Source organism: Stegostoma tigrinum, chromosome 3 (assembly GCF_030684315.1).
Source record: "Stegostoma tigrinum isolate sSteTig4 chromosome 3, sSteTig4.hap1, whole genome shotgun sequence".
Taxonomy (NCBI): domain Eukaryota; kingdom Metazoa; phylum Chordata; class Chondrichthyes; order Orectolobiformes; family Stegostomatidae; genus Stegostoma; species Stegostoma tigrinum.
In genome coordinates this window covers 75,573,280-75,594,243 of record NC_081356.1, presented here as the reverse complement: position 1 = coordinate 75,594,243, position 20,964 = coordinate 75,573,280, and positions in this window count along the sequence as shown.

Sequence of the window (20,964 nt, the reverse complement as noted above, 5' to 3'; positions counted from 1 at the left end):
AGGTGGTGCTACATGGCACAGCCTATGACAGACCATCTCACTTATGCTCAGATGGTAAGTCTGAATGACCCTGCCCAGCAACTAACCGAGTAACATCCCTCTTGAAAGACTAAAGACAATCAAAGCGATAAATGATAAGTAAGCAGTTGGAGAACCACCAAAACCGCACTGAGCAGAGAATGGAAATTATGAATTCAAATACAAATACTTGGATGCCAGTAAAAGTCTTTAAATTATACAGTCAACCCATGTGCCATATTGCAAATGAACAGAATCCAGTTCAGACTGCTGCTTGGGACAGCAATTATGCACAAAATATAAGGAAGGACATTCAGATATTGCAGATTGTGCAGTGTTCCGACAACCAAGTTGTCAAACAAGTGAGACAAACAACAACACAAAGCTCACCAGACGGGTGTATGATCACTAGATCAGGATGAGTTGTCAAACATTCTCCACATTACATTGATATTTGAAACATTAGTCTTGTAACTCCATTTCACTTGTTTGCATACCTATCAAATTGACACCATGTGACTATTACAACCAGTTGTATCGATTTGGGCTATGTTATCATCTTTATAACGAGAGGTTGTTATCATGATAAGTATATCAGTCTATCTTCAAGAGACATGTTTGTGATACCATAACATAATGCATTGTACTGATCAGGGTGTTTAAAGGTCAAATACTCCATCTTACCCTGGCCAATGGAAGCATGACACTTCATTGGAAGCATATTCCTATGTTGTAACCTGATTGTGTTTTATTGGTCTGGCTACCTATGTGTCTGCGGAGTATAATGTTTGTATGTAATAGTTAGTTGTAATAAATATCTGTTAGAAACTTCAATACCATGATATCCAAGCCCAGTATCTTATGCTACATCAGGTAAACAAAAACGGAATCCTTCTGGAGGCAAACACACACCAATACACATCACAGAATCATTTGGATTTACGTCTAAATTTAATGGATAGAAATTCTACCAGGTCCATTTATTACTATGCAACCCACCGTGCCAGATTTTATTTTTTGCACTTGGCCCAAGTTATAGTTTGCCATGGTAAGAAAAAATGAAAATCTGCCCCATTTAATACAAGGAACTTCCTCCAAAATGTTTCCTCTCAGTTGAAAGTAAAAGGCCAATTATAATAATACTGTGCGTCTAGGTGGATTTCATCAAATTCATCAAATATAATCTGCCTCCACCAATGTGCTACTTAAATCTTTAGCAGTTCAGAAGGTTTGCTGGACTCTGTCTAAAGAATAAATGGCATTCAAAATGTATTTAAAAAAACACCCTCTGGCCTGCGTAAAAAGCCATGCAGCTTCATTTGTTGGACAACTGTTAATACACATGTGTCATCCTGATGAAAGCTATTTGTTTGTGAACTTTTACGTTTATAAGCACCAAAGGGAATTGTGTATTACATTTGGAATGTAGCATGTGTCAACTTGTGCTGCAGCTGTGAGATAATAAATTTAATACATTTAAGAAGAAACTGATAGATGAGCCTGGAAATATGACAGTAGATTGCAGAAATAGTTTACGGCTTTCCTTCACATACATAAATTTGTGACAGGTAAATATTTCTCAGCACAGGAAGCATTCATGCAGGATGGTTGGAAGCAAATAGCATGAGGACTTATTCCGATTCATCTTCAATGCATTTGAACATTTAAATAGACATTTTTCAGGTGTTTTACTTACTGTTCTTTTACGTAATAAGTTTTACGAAAACCTCACAGCAACATGAGAGTGTACTGGGGACTTAATGTGGATAATCCATAAATAAGGAAATAATGACTAAGGAGCCAAAAACAACATAGAAATATTCAAAGAAGCTCAGCTGAACAACAAAGTACTAACAATGATTTTTTTTTTAGTGAAGTTTTGTTTCAAACTTCCACTTATTTTTGGACCTCATCTTTCGATCATGCTAAATCATTAGACCATGTTTATGGCTGCAGTCAGAGAGGTACAGTCAGAGTGGCTACAGCAGAGAAAATGGCCCTTCTGCCCAGCAGGTCTGTGCTGGTCAAAAACAAGGGCTTAACTGTTCTCGTCACATGATAACCCAAAGATTATTGCTATGCCATGTTTGAAAGTGGCTCTGGATGAGATTTCTGATATTCCCTCTCCTATCTAGCTAATACTATTCTTCTGCTCCTCCCTCATCACATGAACAAAATCATTAGTCTAATACCACACATAATAAGCGGACTAGAGTCATAGATTCATAGAGCTGTATGGCATGAAACAGGCCCTTTGGTTCAACTTGTCCATGCTAACCAGATAAATTAATCTAGTCCCATTTTTCAGCATTTGGCCCATATCCCTCTAAACCCTATCTATTCATGTACCTATCCAGGTGCCTTTTTAATGTTGTAATTATAAAAGTCTCCACCACTTCGTCTGGCAGCTCATTCCATACACACACCATCCTCTGCATGAAAATGTTGCCCCTTAGGTCACTTTCATTTCTTTCCCCTCTCACTGTAAACCTGTGCCCTCTAGTTTTGGACTCTCCTACCCTGGGGAAAAGACTAATTACTCTTAACATCAGATTTCTGGTCAAATATTACAGTATTGGCATATATTATTTAGTAAAACCACTAAAATATCATAATTATGATGTTTTATTTATATTTACCACTAAAGTTTGTGAAAAAGTTTGCTGAAATATTTTTTAAATTTGACGGCGGTCTTTTCTTTGTTCTGTTTGCTCCATTTTCCTTCAATATTCGCTCTTGTAAATATTGTCTATTGAAAGTCTTGGCAAATATCTGTAGCTCAGGTCGTGGGTGAGATTGTTGACTTGCTCGCCAGGCTGGCTGGTTTTTGTTCAGACATTTTGTCACCATGCTAGGTGACATCATCAGTGGAGCCTCTGATGAAGCGATATTATTCTACTCCGCTTAGAATTTATACTGTCTGGTCCGTTATGGTGAGCGCTGTCATTTCTGATTTTGATCTGTATGGGTTTGTATATGGGGTCCACCTCTATATGTTTGTTGATTGAATTATGGGTGGAGAACTATGCCTCTAGGAATTCCCATGTGTGTCTATATTTGGCTTGGGCTCTGAAATTAGTTTGTCCCAGTTAAATTGATGGCCTTCATTGTCTGAATGTATCAATATTAGGGAGAGTTTGTTGTGCTGTCAACAAACAGGCAGGAAACTAGCCATCAGAATACTCAAACATCAGCTAACAGCAAAATGGCAAAACAAACTGTCCTTAATAGCTGTGCATTCAGACAATGAAGGCCATCAATTTAACTGAGACAGAGTAACCATAGTAGCTCAAGCCAAACATAGACACGCATGAGAATTTCTAGAGGCATGGTTCTCCACCCATACTTCAATCAACAAACATATAGAATTAACCCCGTATATAAACCCATATGTATCAAAACCAGAAATGACACTAAACACCATAGCTGACCGGGCAGTGTGAATTCTAAGTGGGGAGTAGATAAACATCGCTCATCAAAAGGTCCACTGATGATGCCACCTAGCATGGCAACGAAACGTCTGAACAAAAACAAGCAAGCTTGGTGGGCAAGTCAACAACCTCATATTATCTATTGTTTATAAATCCATTTGAATTGGATAATCCTTAAGTTATAATCTTATTCCTCAAATAATAAACAGCAGTTTACATTGAGTCTACTGAGCACGCTTGATTTACATATCATAAGTTTAGGGAGGCAGAAAGCTAATTAGTATGGTACAAGTCATCCTAAATTTCACCAGGGCTATAAGATTAATTTGGAAGGATTGTTCTTTTCAGAGTAACAATGCATCCTACTTGAAAGAGCAATAAACTGTATCCGCTATCTTTTTTCTATTAATCATGTTTTGACTCTGAAAGGAAACCAATAAATGAGATAGATAAGACCCTATTCCCCCATTTTCCCACTGTGACTAGCTGATATTATTTTGGTTCTAAGTGCTCTGTGATCACATTTTTAATATGTGTTTCTATACTTTAATTCACAATGGGCATGGAACTCCCTGAACTGTAGATTCCTGCCACATTTTTACTACTTTTTCTAAAAGAAATGAGTTCCATGTGCTTTTTCTGAAATGTCAGGCCCCTCTTTGGTATTCAGCAATTTGACTAACATCTGTACCTGAATTCTTGGAGTTTCTCCTGTTAATTCCTTAATAATCCTTGGAAGTAATTTATCTTGCTTGGGATTTATTTCCCTTAGGTTTGTGCAGCTGTTTCACATGCATGTTGATAGAAATACAAATAATAACAAACAATGAGCGAGTTATCTATGTAAGACCTTTTAGTTCACTTTAATGAAGTTACCAATTCTTTCTTTGTAACCTTGAGCCTAAAAAGAACTATAAAGCACCTTTGCAGCAATCTGTGCAGTATTTCATGTCACATACTCATATGATAATCTTTTCAGGCCCACTACATCACCACCAGCTCAAAAACAGTGTGTTAATTATTGTACACTTCTCTTGCCAGATTCATTTCAATTACTCTTGTGTTTTACCTATTTGATCGCATTTTACATTTCTAAATTTTTTTATACTTTGTTCATTAAAAAATCTTGATCTATATTCAAAGGTACTAAAGCAGTTCTGTACAGTCTTTGCATATCAAGACAACAAACATTGGCATTTGATATTCCCTGCAATTTCAAGAACTAAAGGCATTTCTTATCATGCAGAATGGTACTTAGATACATTGAGGCAAATGAGAAGGTCAAACAGACCCTCATTATACTTTAGCAGAAAGAGCTTAGACTGTGGTCTTTTCCCATTGTGCTTTGGCAGCAGCTGCCCCAACCTTTAAGCACATATTCCTGGACCTTGGAATGAGCCAGTCTGTAACACTTGATCTAAAACAACTTGTTGCTCTGAAGACCAACAGGTTTCAGGTAGACCAAACTGCCGGGTTAATGGTCAATGTTTGTCTTGGTGAACAGACTACAGAGCACAGAGTTATGTGTAACCGAACTACTTGCCTTGAACTTTGACAGAAAACCGCGGCATATCTCGCCGGAGATAATAGGTTTTAACCCCACTGCGAAGCCTCTTCTAAGGATGCCCTCATATTCTGCTTGGGGACCCTGCAGTGCAATGGTATCAATGTGGATTTCACAAGTTTCAAAATCTCCCCTCCCCCCACTGCAACCCAAAACCAGCTCAGCTTGTCCCCGTCTGCCTAACCTGCTCTTCTTCTCACCTATCCCATCCTCCCACCTCAACTCACATCCCCATTTCCTACCTACTAACCTCATCCCACCCCCTTGACCTGTCCATCCTCCCTGGACTGACTTATCTCCTCCCTACCTCCCAACCTACGCTCACCTCTACTGGCTATATCCCTGCGTCTTTAACTTGTCTGTCTCCTCTCCACCAACCTTCTCCTCTATACATCTTTTATCCACCTCCCCTCTCTCTCTATTTATTTCGGAACCTCTTCCCCTTCCCCATTTCTGATGAAAGGTCTAGGCCTGAAACGTCAGCCTTCCTGCTCCTATGATGCTGCGTGGCCTGCTGTGTTCGTCCAGCTCCACACCTTGTCATTTCTCGCCAGATCTTCTTTGCAAAGGCACATTCCAGAAGGGGGTGTGTGACAGTCTCTAACCTCTGTAGCCACTTCAAGGGCAGCATGTGGTGATGCACAGAGACCAGGCGTACGTGCGGGATTTGGCAGGCAGCACCCTTCTCATCACCAGCCAAGTCTTGGTGCTTGTGGAAAGTTTTGGCAATGAAGCATTCTGCCAAACAACCTTGATAGTCTGCTCAGGGATCTGCCTGTCAGGATCCACCTTCACTTTTTCCCACAGGGTCTCAAGGACGTTGCTTGCTGACCACTAGCTGATGGGCTTGTGGTCAAAGGTGCTTTTATTCACAAACCTTTTGGCATGGAACAGTCCAACTACTTGGAGTTCCGCAGTGCCAAGGCCAGACCTGTATTTCATAACACCAGTGACAGGTAGAACCTCAGTGTGTAGCGACACATAGTGTTTGCACAGCAAGAGTCTACACACAGCTTGATGCAGCTGCTTCAAAGGCGGCCATTGGGATAAGGGTGACATTAGATACATCCTTCCCCCCTTACCCAGGGATTTGTACATGGTATCGCTGCAGACTCAGTCCATCTTTGACCTACTAATGAAATGGAAAATGGTCCGGGTGTCTGCAGTGGTGCAGTTTCAGGGAGTAGACCAGACTGTCATATCTGATGACCGAGTTTTTACCCGCAATGGAGAGGGAGCGGTGCTCCCATAAACCCAGTTCTACCACACCTTGGCAATATGTTCTTCCCAAGGTTTTGCTCTGGGCCCTCCAAGCCATATTCCCAGCAATTTGGAGCTCACAGCATTCCAAGAGAATCTCTTCAAGAAGAATAGACCAAAAACAAAGTTGTTCAGGCAACTTAGTTTTTGTCCCTGATTCACAGCATTCGCAGGTTTTTGTTTCTCTTCATGAAGAATATTCAATCGACCGGTATTCCTTCCTCCACCATCTTTGCAGTCGCCTTGATTGTGTTTCAGACACCCAGACGCAGGGAACAGATGCTTATAGTGCTCATAGCTCTAGTTGGCTATACCCTGAATTGGTGTTTTGGCCAAAATCAGCACAAAAATCCACCAACAGCAGCTCAGATCACCCGGTGATCCTTCAGTATTCAATCACGATCCAGCAATGATTTCAAAATTCTCCAAAGACTCACAGCTTACACTCGGTCTGAGCCAAAAGGCCAAGAAGATTACCAGAAGTAAATATGTTTTCTCTTCCCTGGCTTATTCTCTAGAAAAGGAGGATCACTGGACTCGAACCATTAACTCTGCTTTCTGTCCACTGATGCTATCAGATCTGCTAAATTTCTCTTGCAACCTCTGTTTTTGTTTCAGATCTTCAATATCTGCAGTTATTTAATTTCTAGGTTGTTATTTCTGACAACTGACCAGCTATCAATAAAAGAACAGCACTCTAGAAAAATTGTTGTATGCAGTAGAATTGATAAGCCAGTAGATAAAGTGCTATTCTGAATTTTGGAAAGGGTAATGCGATGAAATAGCAACAGCTAATTATGTCAATTTTTTCAAAACTTTCATTTGTTCTCTTTAAATATTTAAAAGTTTTCAATCCTTTCTGAGATTTTGCTCATATTCTGCACAACAGATCAACCATCTGTTTGGCTGCTTGAAAGCTTTAACAGATGTCTGAGCTTTTATTAGATTAGATTCCCTACAGCGTGGAAACAGGCCATTCGGCCCAACAAGTCCACACTGCCCCTTGAAGCATCCCACCCAGACCCATTCACCTATAATCCACACACCCCTGAATGCTACGGGCAATTTAGCATGGCCAATCCACCGAGCCTGCACATCTTCAGACTGTGGGAGGAAACCGGAGCACCCGGAGGAAACCCACGCAGACACGGGGAGAATGTGCAAACTCCACACAGACAGTCGCCCAAAGCTGGAATTGAACCCAGGTCCCTGGGGCTGTGAGGCTGCAGTGCTAACCACTGAGCCACCGTGCTGCCCAATTGGCTGTATAACAGATCAGCCATCCATTTAGCTGGTCGAAAGCCCAGACTGATATCTGAGTTCTTGGCTGTCTTTGGAAGTACTAATGGAATCTGTACTGTTTGATTTGCTCAAGTAGCCGTGCTGGAGAATGTCAGTTTGATGAATTAGCTGTTTCCATACTACTGCTAGGTTGTGCACTGCGCAGTTTCTTTTACATAACTATCTTGAGTAATGTGAATGTATTTAGTCTGACCAATTTATATTCCATGGAGATAATAGTTTTGATTTTTTTGAAAGGTTATTCAAACTATATTTGCATTTTTTAGGTAGATTTATGAATTTTCCAAGGATTTCCAAATTAGATTGCAGGGTTGTTGAGTTCTTATTGATGATGGGTCTAGACAGTGAGAGGGTAAGGGAGATTAAGGGACTGAAGGAAGTTTAAAGGAGTGAGGGATGAGGAGATGAAGGTAAGGTGAAGGAGTGAAGGAATGAAGGAAGGTAAAGTGGGTGAGAGAGGTGTGGGTGAGGAAAGTTGAAGGTGGTGAGGAAGAGACATTGAGGTGAGGGGGGGGAAGAGTGGAGGGTTGTGAGGTTGATGAAGGCAGGGTAAGAGGTGCTGAGGCAACATGGGGGTACTGGTGAAGTGTAAGAATTGAAGGAGCCAGGGTGGCTGAAAGGCAGGTTAGGTGAATCTGGCCTTGAGTGCAGCTCAAATTGCTGATTTAGAAAGAAATGTATGAGAAGTTGCATGTATTTGAGTTGCTAGAGCTGTCACTCAGTTGAAGGTGCTTTCAAGTTCCTAAACAATTTCAAATCCTTACCCACATGCTAGAGTAGGATTGCAACATATTTTCTTTTGTTCCAGAAAATTTCAAAGACTTCTAATAGAGTGCTTTAAATTCATTTACCTTGGTGGACAGTCGAAACAACAATGCATAACTGCTCTAAATCTCCCTTTGACTCGTCAATGACTTTCTGCTGCTACCTCAAATAATTTAAAATGCTGGAAAATTTCCATCAAACCAGAAAATAAAGCTGATTTTTCATCTACAAATGGCTAGCTTTAGTTTTATTTTTAAAAATATTTCTTGGCCAATTTAACTTGTATTAACTAACGGTTGAAAATATGTCGCAATAAACTATATTTGTATTGGTTTACCTAACCACAGAGATCCTGAACTTGACTGAAGTATGAGGCTAGAGTATCAAAGAGGATAATAAAATGTGAGGCTGGATGAACACAGCAGGCCAAGCAGCATCTCAGGAGCACAAAAGCTGACGTTTCGGTCCTAGACCCTTCATCAGAGAGGGGGATGGGGAGAGGGAACTGGAATAAATAGGGAGAGAGGGGGAGGCGGACCGAAGATGGAGAGTAAAGAAGATAGGTGGAGAGAGTATAGGTGGGGAGGTAGGGAGGGGATAGGTCAGTCCAGGGAAGACGGACAGGTCAAGGAGGTGGGATGAGGTTAGTAGGTAGATGGGGGTGCGGCTTGGGGTGGGAGGAAGGGATGGGTGAGAGGAAGAACCGGTTAGGGAGGCTGAGACAGGTTGTACTGGTTTTGGGATGCAGTGGGTGGGGGGGGGAAGAGCTGGGCTGGTTGTGTGGTGCAGTGGGGGGAGGGGACGAACTGGGCTGGTTTAGGGATGCAGTAGGGGAAGGGGAGATTTTGAAACTGGTGAAGCATCCCTAAACCAGCCCAGCCAAAAATAACTGGCCATTTTGGTTAAAATGCAAACACTAATAAACTAAAAACACATTTTTTATAAGTTTTACTCATCAACCCATTTCTGGGAAGTTTTATGATTCAAATGTAGATTGATGTGCATTAATGCTGGGATATCGTGTACAGCACATTGCATGCATTTGCCACAGAGTTTGTCAAGTGAATCTTATTAAGAAATTCTAATACTACTCTGCAAACTGTCTAAGTCTACGGAAAAGCTCAGCACGATGGAATTGTTGTTATGTTGTAAATTCTCGAGAGAATGTCAAGTATAATGAAAAAGTGCCAGCTATTATTTTTCCACAGAAAGAATTTTAATCATACTTGATTACTATATCATCTCACAATGAAAATGTCATTATCAGGCTGAACTCACAAATTATAAATGACATATGCATTCAAACTATACTTCTTAACAGCAATAATGTGGAAAAGCAATCAAAACTAACATGCACTTAAACGTTTAATGTTCTTTCCCAACTGATAGTTTTTATCAGATGCTAAAAATGGTACTGGCTGATGTGGAGTAGCACTATACTTGGCAACAGTGAAGTTTAAAGGCTGGGGCCAATACTAGTTGCTGTGTAAAGTACTTTTTTGGAAGAGTGGAAAACATGTGCTTGTCCACAACTTCGGCTTCCCATTGCTCCCCCTCTAGTTGATTGAAGCACATTACCGAGGGGTGAAAGATTATCAGGTGTATGCAAAAATGTAGAGCTGAGGTTCAAATCAGATCAGCTGTGGTCTAATTGACTGGCACAGCAGGTTTGAAGGGCCGAGTGACTTAGTTTTCTTCTTTCATAGGTTCAACTGTTCATAAGGAATTGTGCTTCCAGCAAACTCAGAGGTATCCTACCAACCCCAGTTGTATTTATAACCGAAGAGCTGGACTTTATGATCTCCAAAAACAAAGCCAATCCAGCCTAAGGCACAGGATTATTGCAGTAGACTGCCAAACAGCCAGCTGTGAAAAATTTTGTCTTCAAGAATCTTTTACATTTGGATAATGAGTCATGTGCATGTCTGTAGCCTAAGAATACTCACACAGGTCCATCTTTTGCCCAAGGTCATTCTCCACTGATGTCTAGTAGATATTCTTTATGTTCAGCATTGACAGTGCAAATGCTGAGACACATGGCACAGGCTATATTTCTCTGATTTTCATGCAATTATCATTTGGCAGCCAGCAATTAAGGAGTTGAGGCCACATAGAAAATATATCCTTCATAGTAGCCAGATAGGTTTCTTCTGCATATCTGATGGCAGTATCTAGGAATGAATAGTGAATGATTTAATATTGTGAATGATATGTTTGAGTAACTAACTTTAACGTTACCTTTCAGAACTGATGTTGGTTTAAATATCGGTTTTCTTATCATTTATGAAATTTCTGACTTTTCTCTGGAATAGTGTATTTCAATGTTTTGTCAGCTGACATTTGTAAATTGGGATTACATCTAATTAGATTTTGAGATGACAAATTCTTCCCTAACCTATGTCTACAGTTTCTACATTAATTAAATTTATCCAAAGATATTGGTCCCTCACATGAAAATATCTTCCCATAACCCAGAATAAGTAGACTACTAGTGATTTGATAATCTTACTTTACAAAAAATCAAAATGATTAATATTGCAAGTGATTGTAGTAAAAAGAAAGAATGAAGCTTTGAAAAATGTTAAGCCCAGCATTGAAAAATCTAAAAATATTTTCTTTTCTCCCCTTAATTCCCCTCCCTTCCTCAACATTTCTGTTTCCTTTTCTGGGGATAAACTGGCCACTAATATCTACAACAAACCCACTGACTCCCACAGGTACCTGGACGGTACATCCTCACACCCTGCTCCTTGTAAAGACTCCATCTCATTCTCTCAGTTCCTCCATCTCCATCATATATATTCAGATAAGGCCAGCTTCGACAAGGGAGACCTGAAGCGCCCACCTTCTTCATCAATCAAGGGATTCCCTAGTAGCGTCAGTGAACAGGCCCTTCAACCAGGCCCGACACATCTCCTGCACTGCTGCTCTCGCACTTTCTGTTCCCTGCCACAACAGCGATAGGGTTCCCCTTGTCCTTATCTAACATCCCACCAGCATCCACATCCAGAAGATCATCAGGTGCCATTTCCACCGCCTCCAGCGAGATGCCACCACCAGACACAGATTCCCCTTCCATCCCTTGTCTGCCAGGGAATTAAGCTGCACATCCTCAAAAGAAGTGATTTCACCTCTTCATTTGCTGCATTCTCTGCTGTAAAAATAAAATCACTGAAGTCAAAAAGAAGTCAAACAAATTGTACAAGAGATTACCAATAAATGCATGACCATCCACTTTTTTCTCGCAATACCGGAGATAAATTAGGCCCTACTATTTATGTAATGCCCACAAGCTGAAAGCTTCAAATCATTTTCAAATGGAGACAAGAGTAATCAGTTTAATTTGTAATCATATTTCTGTTGCCTCTGCTCATTAATTTAAATTAAGCAACAACTAAATTGCTTTGAAGGCTGCAATTAAAATAATTACATCTTATCACCTCATTGTTTTATAAAATGATTGAAGAAGAAGCATCAAAGACATTAATTTACTCTGCGCATTGAAGCTGGCGGCCGTGCGAAGAAGTAATAATTTTTTGCATTAACATCAATACAGCAGTTTTGGCTGCACACCTAACCTTGTTCCTGTGATTAAATACTTTTAATTCATGTCAATGAATGGAATCAGTGTTAGCAATTTTTCATTGCTTGTTAACAGTGTGTTAAGTAGTAATTAACAAAGAACATGCAAATGTGTACAATATTCACTAACTTCCCACGTTCTGTTAATTGTCCCCATCTAAGCTAATAGAATACATCTGGTAAAATGCCATTGGGCAGTGGAATACATATGGCACACCTTTCCTGTTCCTCCATTTGTTCTTGCATGACCCACCCTACCATTTCCTATCTCACTCCCGGAGGCCCAGTAAAATTCCTCAAAGTAGTTACTTTTAATCACCTGTCATAACGCATCCCTCTAACAGCTCGTGGTTAAAGTTGGCTGAACATGCTGCTGTGAAGAATCCTTAAGATATATTACCATGTTAAAAAGGCGTACGAATTCAATTATTATTGCCGTCAAAGCGAATGGACAATCTCTTGATGGAAGCAAAAGTTGTCGTGGCATTTAATTCATTGATTGCTTTCTATTTCCCAACAAGAGATGCCATTCAGATTAATCAATATGCAGATCACTAACTAAGGAAATAGGTTCTGTCCTACTTTATCTTGTGTTCTAAGCTAATACTGCTACCAAAACATTGAAATACTGGTCTAGAGAATCCTAGGCTGTGGGTCTCTACACATCTACCATCCCTGAAGCAGTTTGTTTATCTCTGATAAGATTCTTCAATTCATATGTACTCTGATGCTCCCATATTAACATTTGTGCATTGAGTCTCAAATATAGCTCTCTGATGTAATATCTAAGACCTCTGACTTCATATGCACAGTCTAAACTGCTGACTTCTATCCTTAGTTAATGTCAGTGTCCTGCGATCAATTACATTATTAATACTTGCAAGTATCTCATTATACTTCATGTCCCATTAGGCTCATGAAGTTCAGCAACACCATGGGCCGGAGGCAATGGACATTGCTCCTCCTGGCTGGATTGCATGAGCCCTGTCTCTTCATTTTTCAGAAAGACTGCTGAAGACACAATACAAGATCTAAAATAGCCTCTTCCCTAGTTGATTCTACAACATACTGCTGTAAAAATCTAATAAATTTCAGTTTCTTTCTCCTTTACACCATTAATTCTAATCAAATTTATCTAGCCTACATATAGATTGAAGTCCCCCATATTACAGTAAGTAAGCTACTGTAAATATGCCTGATGACAACTCTGTTAAACCATTTCACAAAATGGCTTTACATTGGCCCACTTTTGTGAGTTAAAAAAAAAATTATACCATAGACCTTTGATCCCAAAAAAACAATGACCTGGAATCTAAGATAATAAAATGTGAGGCTGGACGAACACAGCAGGCCAAGCAGCATCTCAGGAGCACAAAAGCTGATGTTTCGGGCCTAGACCCTTCATCTGCACATCACCGACCTGGAATCTAGCCTGGATACCAGTTCTGTGTGGCAGCCAGACCATTTTCAGATCAGGAAAGCAGAAGTATGAATTGACTAAACATCCTGCAGTTTTTAACCACAATGCTCTTAATTTTATTTCTGCTGGTTTGGGATACCAGCTGCATAAGCGCATAGCCAAAAAAAAACGGATAAGTTTCTCAGTGGGGTTTTAGAACATAGAACATTACAGCATGGATGTCAAAGGTCAATAGCCTGATGACAACTGTGTCATTGATTCCTGGATAGCTGAACAATTTGTGGGTGTGAAGGATACGGTGAGAAGTTTTCAGAACTCTGGAAGTGAGAAGGTGCATTCTCTCCCCCTGGTAAAAATACCTGAAGCTGAACAAATCCAGCTTTTTTCCCCATCAATTACTGTAAGCTGGTGCTTTTAACCAATAAATGAAAAGACTTGATAATTTGCCACTTTCCACCATCTGCGAAAAAAAGAACCTGAGGGAAAAGATCAGAGAACTGAAGATTCTGGGGAAATGAAATAAACACCCCATCAAATTCTGAGGTCTGCTACTATTTGAACTGTTTAACTGGGTATTTTTCCCCTGCACCCATAATACCAATTTTTTTTTTGCCTGCTTGTGCCTGCCTGTATGTGTCGAGGAAAGGGATTGAGGTTGTGCAATTTAAGAAGGCCTTTAGAGTTTTAACAGGTAGATAACTAAACACTGCCAGTTTATTGTTGTTTACCTGTTGTTAGGATCCATTTATTTGTAATAACTTCTTGTTAACTGTAGACACATAGATTATCCTTTCTGTTAACTAGTGGTGTACCGCAAGAGTTGATGTTGGGTCCACTGCTGTTTGTCATTTTTATAAATGACCTGGATGAGGGCATAGAAGGATGGGTTAGTAAATTTGCAGACGACACTAAGGTCGGTGGAGTTGTGGATAGTGACGAAGGATGCTGTAGGTTGCAGAGAGACATAGATAAGTTGCAGAGCTGGGCTGAGAGGTGGCAAATGGAGTTTAATGCAGACAAGTGTGAGGTGATGCACTTTGGTAGGAGTAACCGTAAGGCAAAGTACAGGGTTAATGGTAAGATTCTTAGCAGTGTAGATGAGCAAAGAGATCTCGGTGTCATGTACACAGATCTTTGAAAGTTGCCACCCAGGTTGACAGGGCTGTTAAGAAGGCATACAGTGTTTTAGCTTTTATTAACAGAGGTATCGATTTCCGGAACCAAGAGGTTATGGTGAAGCTGTACAAAACTCTGGTGGGGCCGCACTTGGAGTATTATGTACAGTTCTGGTCACCGCATTATAAGAAGGATGTGGAAGCTTTGGAAAGGGTGCAGAGGAGATTTACTAGGATGTTGCCTGGTATGGAGGGAAGGTCTGATGATTTTGGAGGAAAGTTCGCGATAATGTAGCGAAAGCGAGTCAGGAGCAGTTAGCGAGGAAGAAGGGCAGATGATAGTCAGGAGTTTGTTGGCGGGCTGAAGGAGTAGTTGGTGCTGAGCTTGTCCATTTATCAGTGAAAACAGATGGTTTTTTGAGGGAAGAGAGGGCAATCGGTGGGGAAGGTGGGGTGAGTATGGAGGTATAGTGGCGGAATTTAGAAGGTGGTGGCATGTGGTGGCTGAAGAGTCCTGTGCTGATCAGGTAATGCAAAGGGTGGTAAGTGGGCTGATGCTCAGAGACAGGGCGACAGGCAAAATTCAGGAGTGGCACCTGACTGGGTGGCTTTTTTAGCCTGTAGCGAACACTGCAGCTCCAGCTTGCCTGGCCCACAAGCAGTGCCCTAAAAGGATTCAGCCCTCTCGCCTTTGCTACCAGTTTCTTAAGGTGTAGCTAACCCAACTGACATGAATTAAAAATGAAAAGACTGCTTAAATGAAAAAGGCAGCTTCATTATAACCTTTAAATGACCAACTGATTTCCCATCAGCTGACTGGTGGCCTGCCTTTTTATTTGTCTCCAATAAGACAGGGATTGAGTGGATTCAATATGGATTTGGTTCCTCTTTTAGTTTCAATAAGTTTTAACATGAATCCCAACAACAAACTATCCATTCAGGAAGTTCAGTTTGAGTCCAATGTTTGCAATAATAGGTGTTCCTTTCAATACAAACTGGAATTACTTTGGAAAACAATTCCAGTATGCTACATATGATTAATCCTAAAAATAATGGCATAAGCATGGTTGTTGATGCAGAAATATTACAGAATATTGACAACATGGAAGGCAGCTGTTGGACCTGTCAGGCCTGTGCTATTCCTCCGAGGGAGTAATTCACATACTATCATTCGCTTGACCCCTTTCCACATCCTGCTATATTCCTCCTTTTCAGATATTTAGAAAACACAGAAAATTTATGGCATAGAAGGAGGCCTCTCCACTCATCATGTCTGCTGCTACAGAGATAAATCACATAGCCTTATCTGATTTTCAATCACTTGGTTTGAATCCATGGAGGTTACGGGAATTCAGGTGCATATCCAGATACTTGTGAGGGCTTCTGTCTCTCCAAACCTTTTAGGCAGTGAGTTCCAGACCCCTGCCACCCTCTGGGTGGGAAAACCTATCCTCATTTCCTCTCTAATTGTTCTTAACTAATCACTTTAAATCTATGCCCCTTAGCTACTGATCTGTCTCTGCAAAGGTAAATAGGCCCTTCCTATCTGCTCCAACCAGGCTGACCACAGCCTTGGATGCCTCTATCAAATCTCCCCTCAGATTTCAAAGGAAATCAATCCTGGCATATCCAATCTTTCCCCATGGCTGCAGATTTCCAATTCTGGCAGTATCTTCTGTATGCTATTCTGTGTGATTACATCCTTTCTGTAATGAGGTGACCAGAACTGCATACAGTACTCAAGCTGTAACCTAACTAATGTCTCATACTCCTCTCAGTGTTCGCCTATTTATTGTGTATTCCTTGGCTTTTTTTCATCTTCCTAAATGTGTCAGCGCACATACTCCAGGTTCAATTCAATTTACTACATGTCTATCCATCTAACTTCCAGCAGTTTACAGCCTCCATCATCATTGTCAAGCACGCAGCCAGTTCTAGTGACAACTGCAAACTTCTTGATCATGTCTCTTATATTAATTATATGCTATAAAAAAACAAGGGACTGCCAGTGAGCTCCCTTGAAAACAACCACCTCATCATAATAGCATCCATCAACTATTACTGTTAGTTTCCTGCCATCAAGCCAATCTTCTTTCCAGCTTTTACTTTCTCATGGATCCCATGGGCTATCTTTAAACCAATCTCCCGTGTAGGACCTTGTGAAAAGCTTTGCTAAAACTGACATTCTAGAACAGTAAACTGCACTACCCTCATTAATCTTCCTTGTTACCGCTTCAAAAGGTTCAGTCAAGCATGTCTGAGTCAGAGAGTTGGCAGCGTGACTGTCCCGGAAAGCATACAGAATTGTTGCTGCGAAGTCTCAGAGACCCATGTTTCTGGATGCGCGTGTACTATAGGGTGTGGAGTTTATTTTCCCTTGTGTGTCCACAAGATAATTTCTGCAAGCATCACTGAATTAATTTGTCCACGCATTTTAACTGAAGTTGCCAAGCATTTTTGGGGGCACAGGATTAAGTGTTGTTGTACCTACTGTTCTGTAGTAAAGTATTGATGTAATATTAGTTTTATCTTCAAAAATCTTGATTGCAAACTTCACAGTGTTGAAATTTACTTCAATTAATATGATATACTTCATAGGATGAGTACTTGTGCTAAAGAGTTGTGCTTGTGCTGATATCTGACAGCTTTCAAGAGGACTTGCTGATGATTCCTTTAGAAGTATATGGCCTCAGACCTCAACTGATTGCTGTTGTCAGGAACAGTTTGTCCTAGTCTGAGTAAAGAATCTGTACGCTTCGAGATGATTCTCCTGTCACTTCTCCAGATACTGGCAGTGACTTGAATGACTTATCCTGCGCTTTTGAATACACACTATAAATGGAGACCCAGTCCTGACGACAGCCACTGAAGTCTGTGCAGAAAGTGCTGCAAGACTCAGCAGCGCTCCATGAAAGCTGCCCCTATTGTGCTTCAAAGCATGTCAGCCCCGGCCTTTGTTCTGCCTTTGTCATGTGCCTTATTACCTGCATATTATCAGTGAGATTGTCCATAACAGACGTTCTCACAATAGAATTGTACATGAGACCCCTTCCAAAATATCAGTGTTGTTTGATGAGACATTAACTCCATAACTGAATGGCAGAATTCAAAAGACTTCCCAGGTAGTTTTTCATCTTTTAATGACTGAATAAATTGTCATACTCATGGCAGCTTACCTGCACCTTCTCATCGCTAAAAAGGAGGATGGGTAATAAATGTTAATCTGGACAGTGACGTTTGTGTCTCCTGAATGAATTTTTCAAAAATGACTAGCTATTTCAACGATGGTTCCATGAAGGGCAATCAGAAAGTAATTTGGAAAGAACAACGGCAATGCTATACAAACCAATAACCAGCACTCCTCCAGTGATAATAAAATGTGAGGCAGGATGAACACAGCAGGCCAAGCAGCATCTCAGGAGCACAAAAGCTGACGTTTCGGGCCTAGACCCTCCAGTGATCATGTTTGTCCTTCTGCATCCAGTATTAGTGACTGAGCCGAGGCTTTTCCCTTGCATTCAGTAATACTGTACCTTCTTTTTCTGTTTAGGCAGTCGGTTGCTTTAATTAATTTGGATGATGCAGAGGACAGCAATTTTTGATTTTTATGTCAATGATTGACATAAAAAGCCAATGACTGCCTTGGCTGAAGAAGTAATGGCATTGGGTGAATATGATATTATGATGTATACTCTTGTTAAAGAGCAATTATGCAAGTTTTAGACTTTGCTTTGGCACTAGGGAGTATCATCGACCATGTGCATATCAGAAATCTAGGCATCCCATGTCTGCAACATTGTCATTACCATAGCATATATAAACTTGTGAAATTTTAAACAATTCTTTCACAGTAAGTGGGCACTGTAGGCTGGCCAGCATTCATTCCCCATCCATAACCAATCTTTAGGAGGTGGTGGTGATTTTTTTTTGTAAGGTAAGGTCATCAAAGGATTTGAAGTAAAGTCGAGTCAATAGAGTTGCACTACAGATTAGCTGTAATGTTATTGATCATTTCTCACGAACCTATTCAGACACGTTATTGCAAACTTTGTTTTAACTTGCACCTTATGGAGCAGAACTCTTGATAAATCGGCAAAAATTATATGCCTCAAATACCATAAGGTTAGTGCATTATCACAATGTCTGAATAGTCAGTTGACCATGTACGAGGAGACTCACTGCTGGTAAATTTGATTTAAGGCAAAGTTGTATGCTGTAAGTTGTATTTATGCTGTAAATAAAGTGTAACAGTGATGTATATACCATCTGTATTACATGTCTGTTATTTATTGGGTGTTTTTACTTTGATTATGTGGATTTCTTGATCAATCAAAATATTTGGTCAACCAATACATTCCTGGTCCCATAGGTGTTAGTTAATAAAATGTTTGCTGTATAACACACCTTGGGAGTAGGGGCAACCTGAAACCAAACCTCCCGACTCAGGGGATAAATTTCCCAATGCACTCCAAAAGCCATCTTTTTAAAAATTCGATGCTAAACCGGGATTCTGGATTATCAGTTCGGTGACCTTACTGATGCAGCACTGCTGCTCCCCAGAATGTGATGGCGAACTGATTCCTTGTACCAATGTAAGCCCTTGGGGTTAGTTATAGGAACTCCAAGATTGTGATTCAGTGATACTGAAGTAACAGTGATAAAGGACCTGATGTTCTGACAGGAAGATAATCATTGCTGAAGCAAAGACCGGAGATATGCGTGGAGAACACACGGAGATCACAAAACAAGTTGACTCTCCAGGAATTGCCTGGGAAGTTGAAACTTGTAATGAATGATCATCCAACATCTGAAGCCCTCCAAACAAAACCCAAATACATGTTAAGGTCAGGGACTTTTGAGGGTTTTGGTTCATTGACTTGAATGGTTAACCAGGAAACATTAAAGGGATTAAAACACTATTGCAACGCCTGGCTAACAAAAAAACTGAACAACTCCAACTCACAACAGGCACAAGCTGCGGCTGACAACACACTTGACCTCTAAGAGTTACCCACCACCTATCTTGACCACCCTGCACCCAACCTGGACCTGACGCACTCACAATCCAACCATCGTTCAAACTTCACAACACAACTCCTAATACCCAACAACATGCTCCCCACCCAGAGGCTGCCTAACACATGATATCTTCACCCCCTTACCCATTTGTCACCAAACCCTCACCCATCTGGCATCCTACCCCCTCACCCATCTGCCAATGTATACCCTCACAAAGAGAACCCTACTCACTACTCACTTGGCATCCTGCTGCCCAGCCACCCAACACACTTATCTACTGTCAGTAACTTTCAAAGTGGCTCTATTATATTCAAACCACGGAGTAGAGCAGCCACTAACTGAGAAAGAGGGGCATGTTGCAGCCTGATCTGCTTTGTTGCTGGCTACAAGAATTTCTGGACTTAGACAGTCTTGAAAGGCTCCTGGCCCCTGCATTCAACCAAAAAACTATACCCAAAGCAATCAGGCAACTTCCTATCTTTTCTTAGTCAGGAATAGGGATTCAAAACCAGATCAGAAGAGTTGAGCCTTCATTCCAAGTCAGGATAGTGAGTGGCTTGGACGGGAACTTGTTGATGATGGTATTCCCATGCATCTGCTGCCCTTGTCCTTCCAGAAGGTAGAGGTCACATGTTTAGAAGGTGCTGTGAAAGCGAAATTCCTGAAATGTAATACTGCATTTTGTAGGTGGCACACACTGCTGCCACTATGCATTAGAGATGGAGGGAATGTATGTGGAAGGTAGATGATAAGATGCCAAGCCAACAGTCTATCTTTCCCTGCATGGTGTTGAACTTCTCAACTGGTTTCGGAGCTGCACCCATCCAAGCAAGTGGAGAGTATTCTATTGTGCTCCTAACTGGTGCCTTGTAAGCAACAGACAGGTTTTGAGGAGTCAGGTAGTGAATTACTCACCATCAAATTTCTAGCGTCTGACCCCACCTTGCAGACAAAGTATTTATATGGTAGCACCAGTTCAGTTTCAGATCAATAAGTTGCCTGGTTGCTTTGGGTATAGCTGTTTGGCTGAATGCAGGGGCCAGGAGCCTTTCAGGACTGTCTAGTCCAGAAATCCTTGTAGCCAGCAACAGAGCAGATCAGGCTGCAACATGCCCCTCTTGTTCAGTTAGTGGCTGCTCTATTCCATGGTCTGCATTTTGTTAATAGTGAGGGATTTAGTGATGGTAATGCCATTGAATGTCAAAACAGGATGGTTCAATTATTTTTTGTCAGATATGGTCATAGCTTGGCACTGAGTGGCACAAATGTTGCTTGCTACTGAACAGCCCAAGCTTGGATTTTATTCATGTCTTAATTCCATATGAACACATATTGTTTCAGCAGCTGAGGAGTTATGAATGGTGCTGAACATTGTGCAGTCACCAGTGAACATCCCTACTTCTGACATTATGATGGATGGAAGGTCATTGATGAAGCAGCTAAAGATGGTTGGATCTAGGACACTATCTCAAGGACATCCTGCAAAGA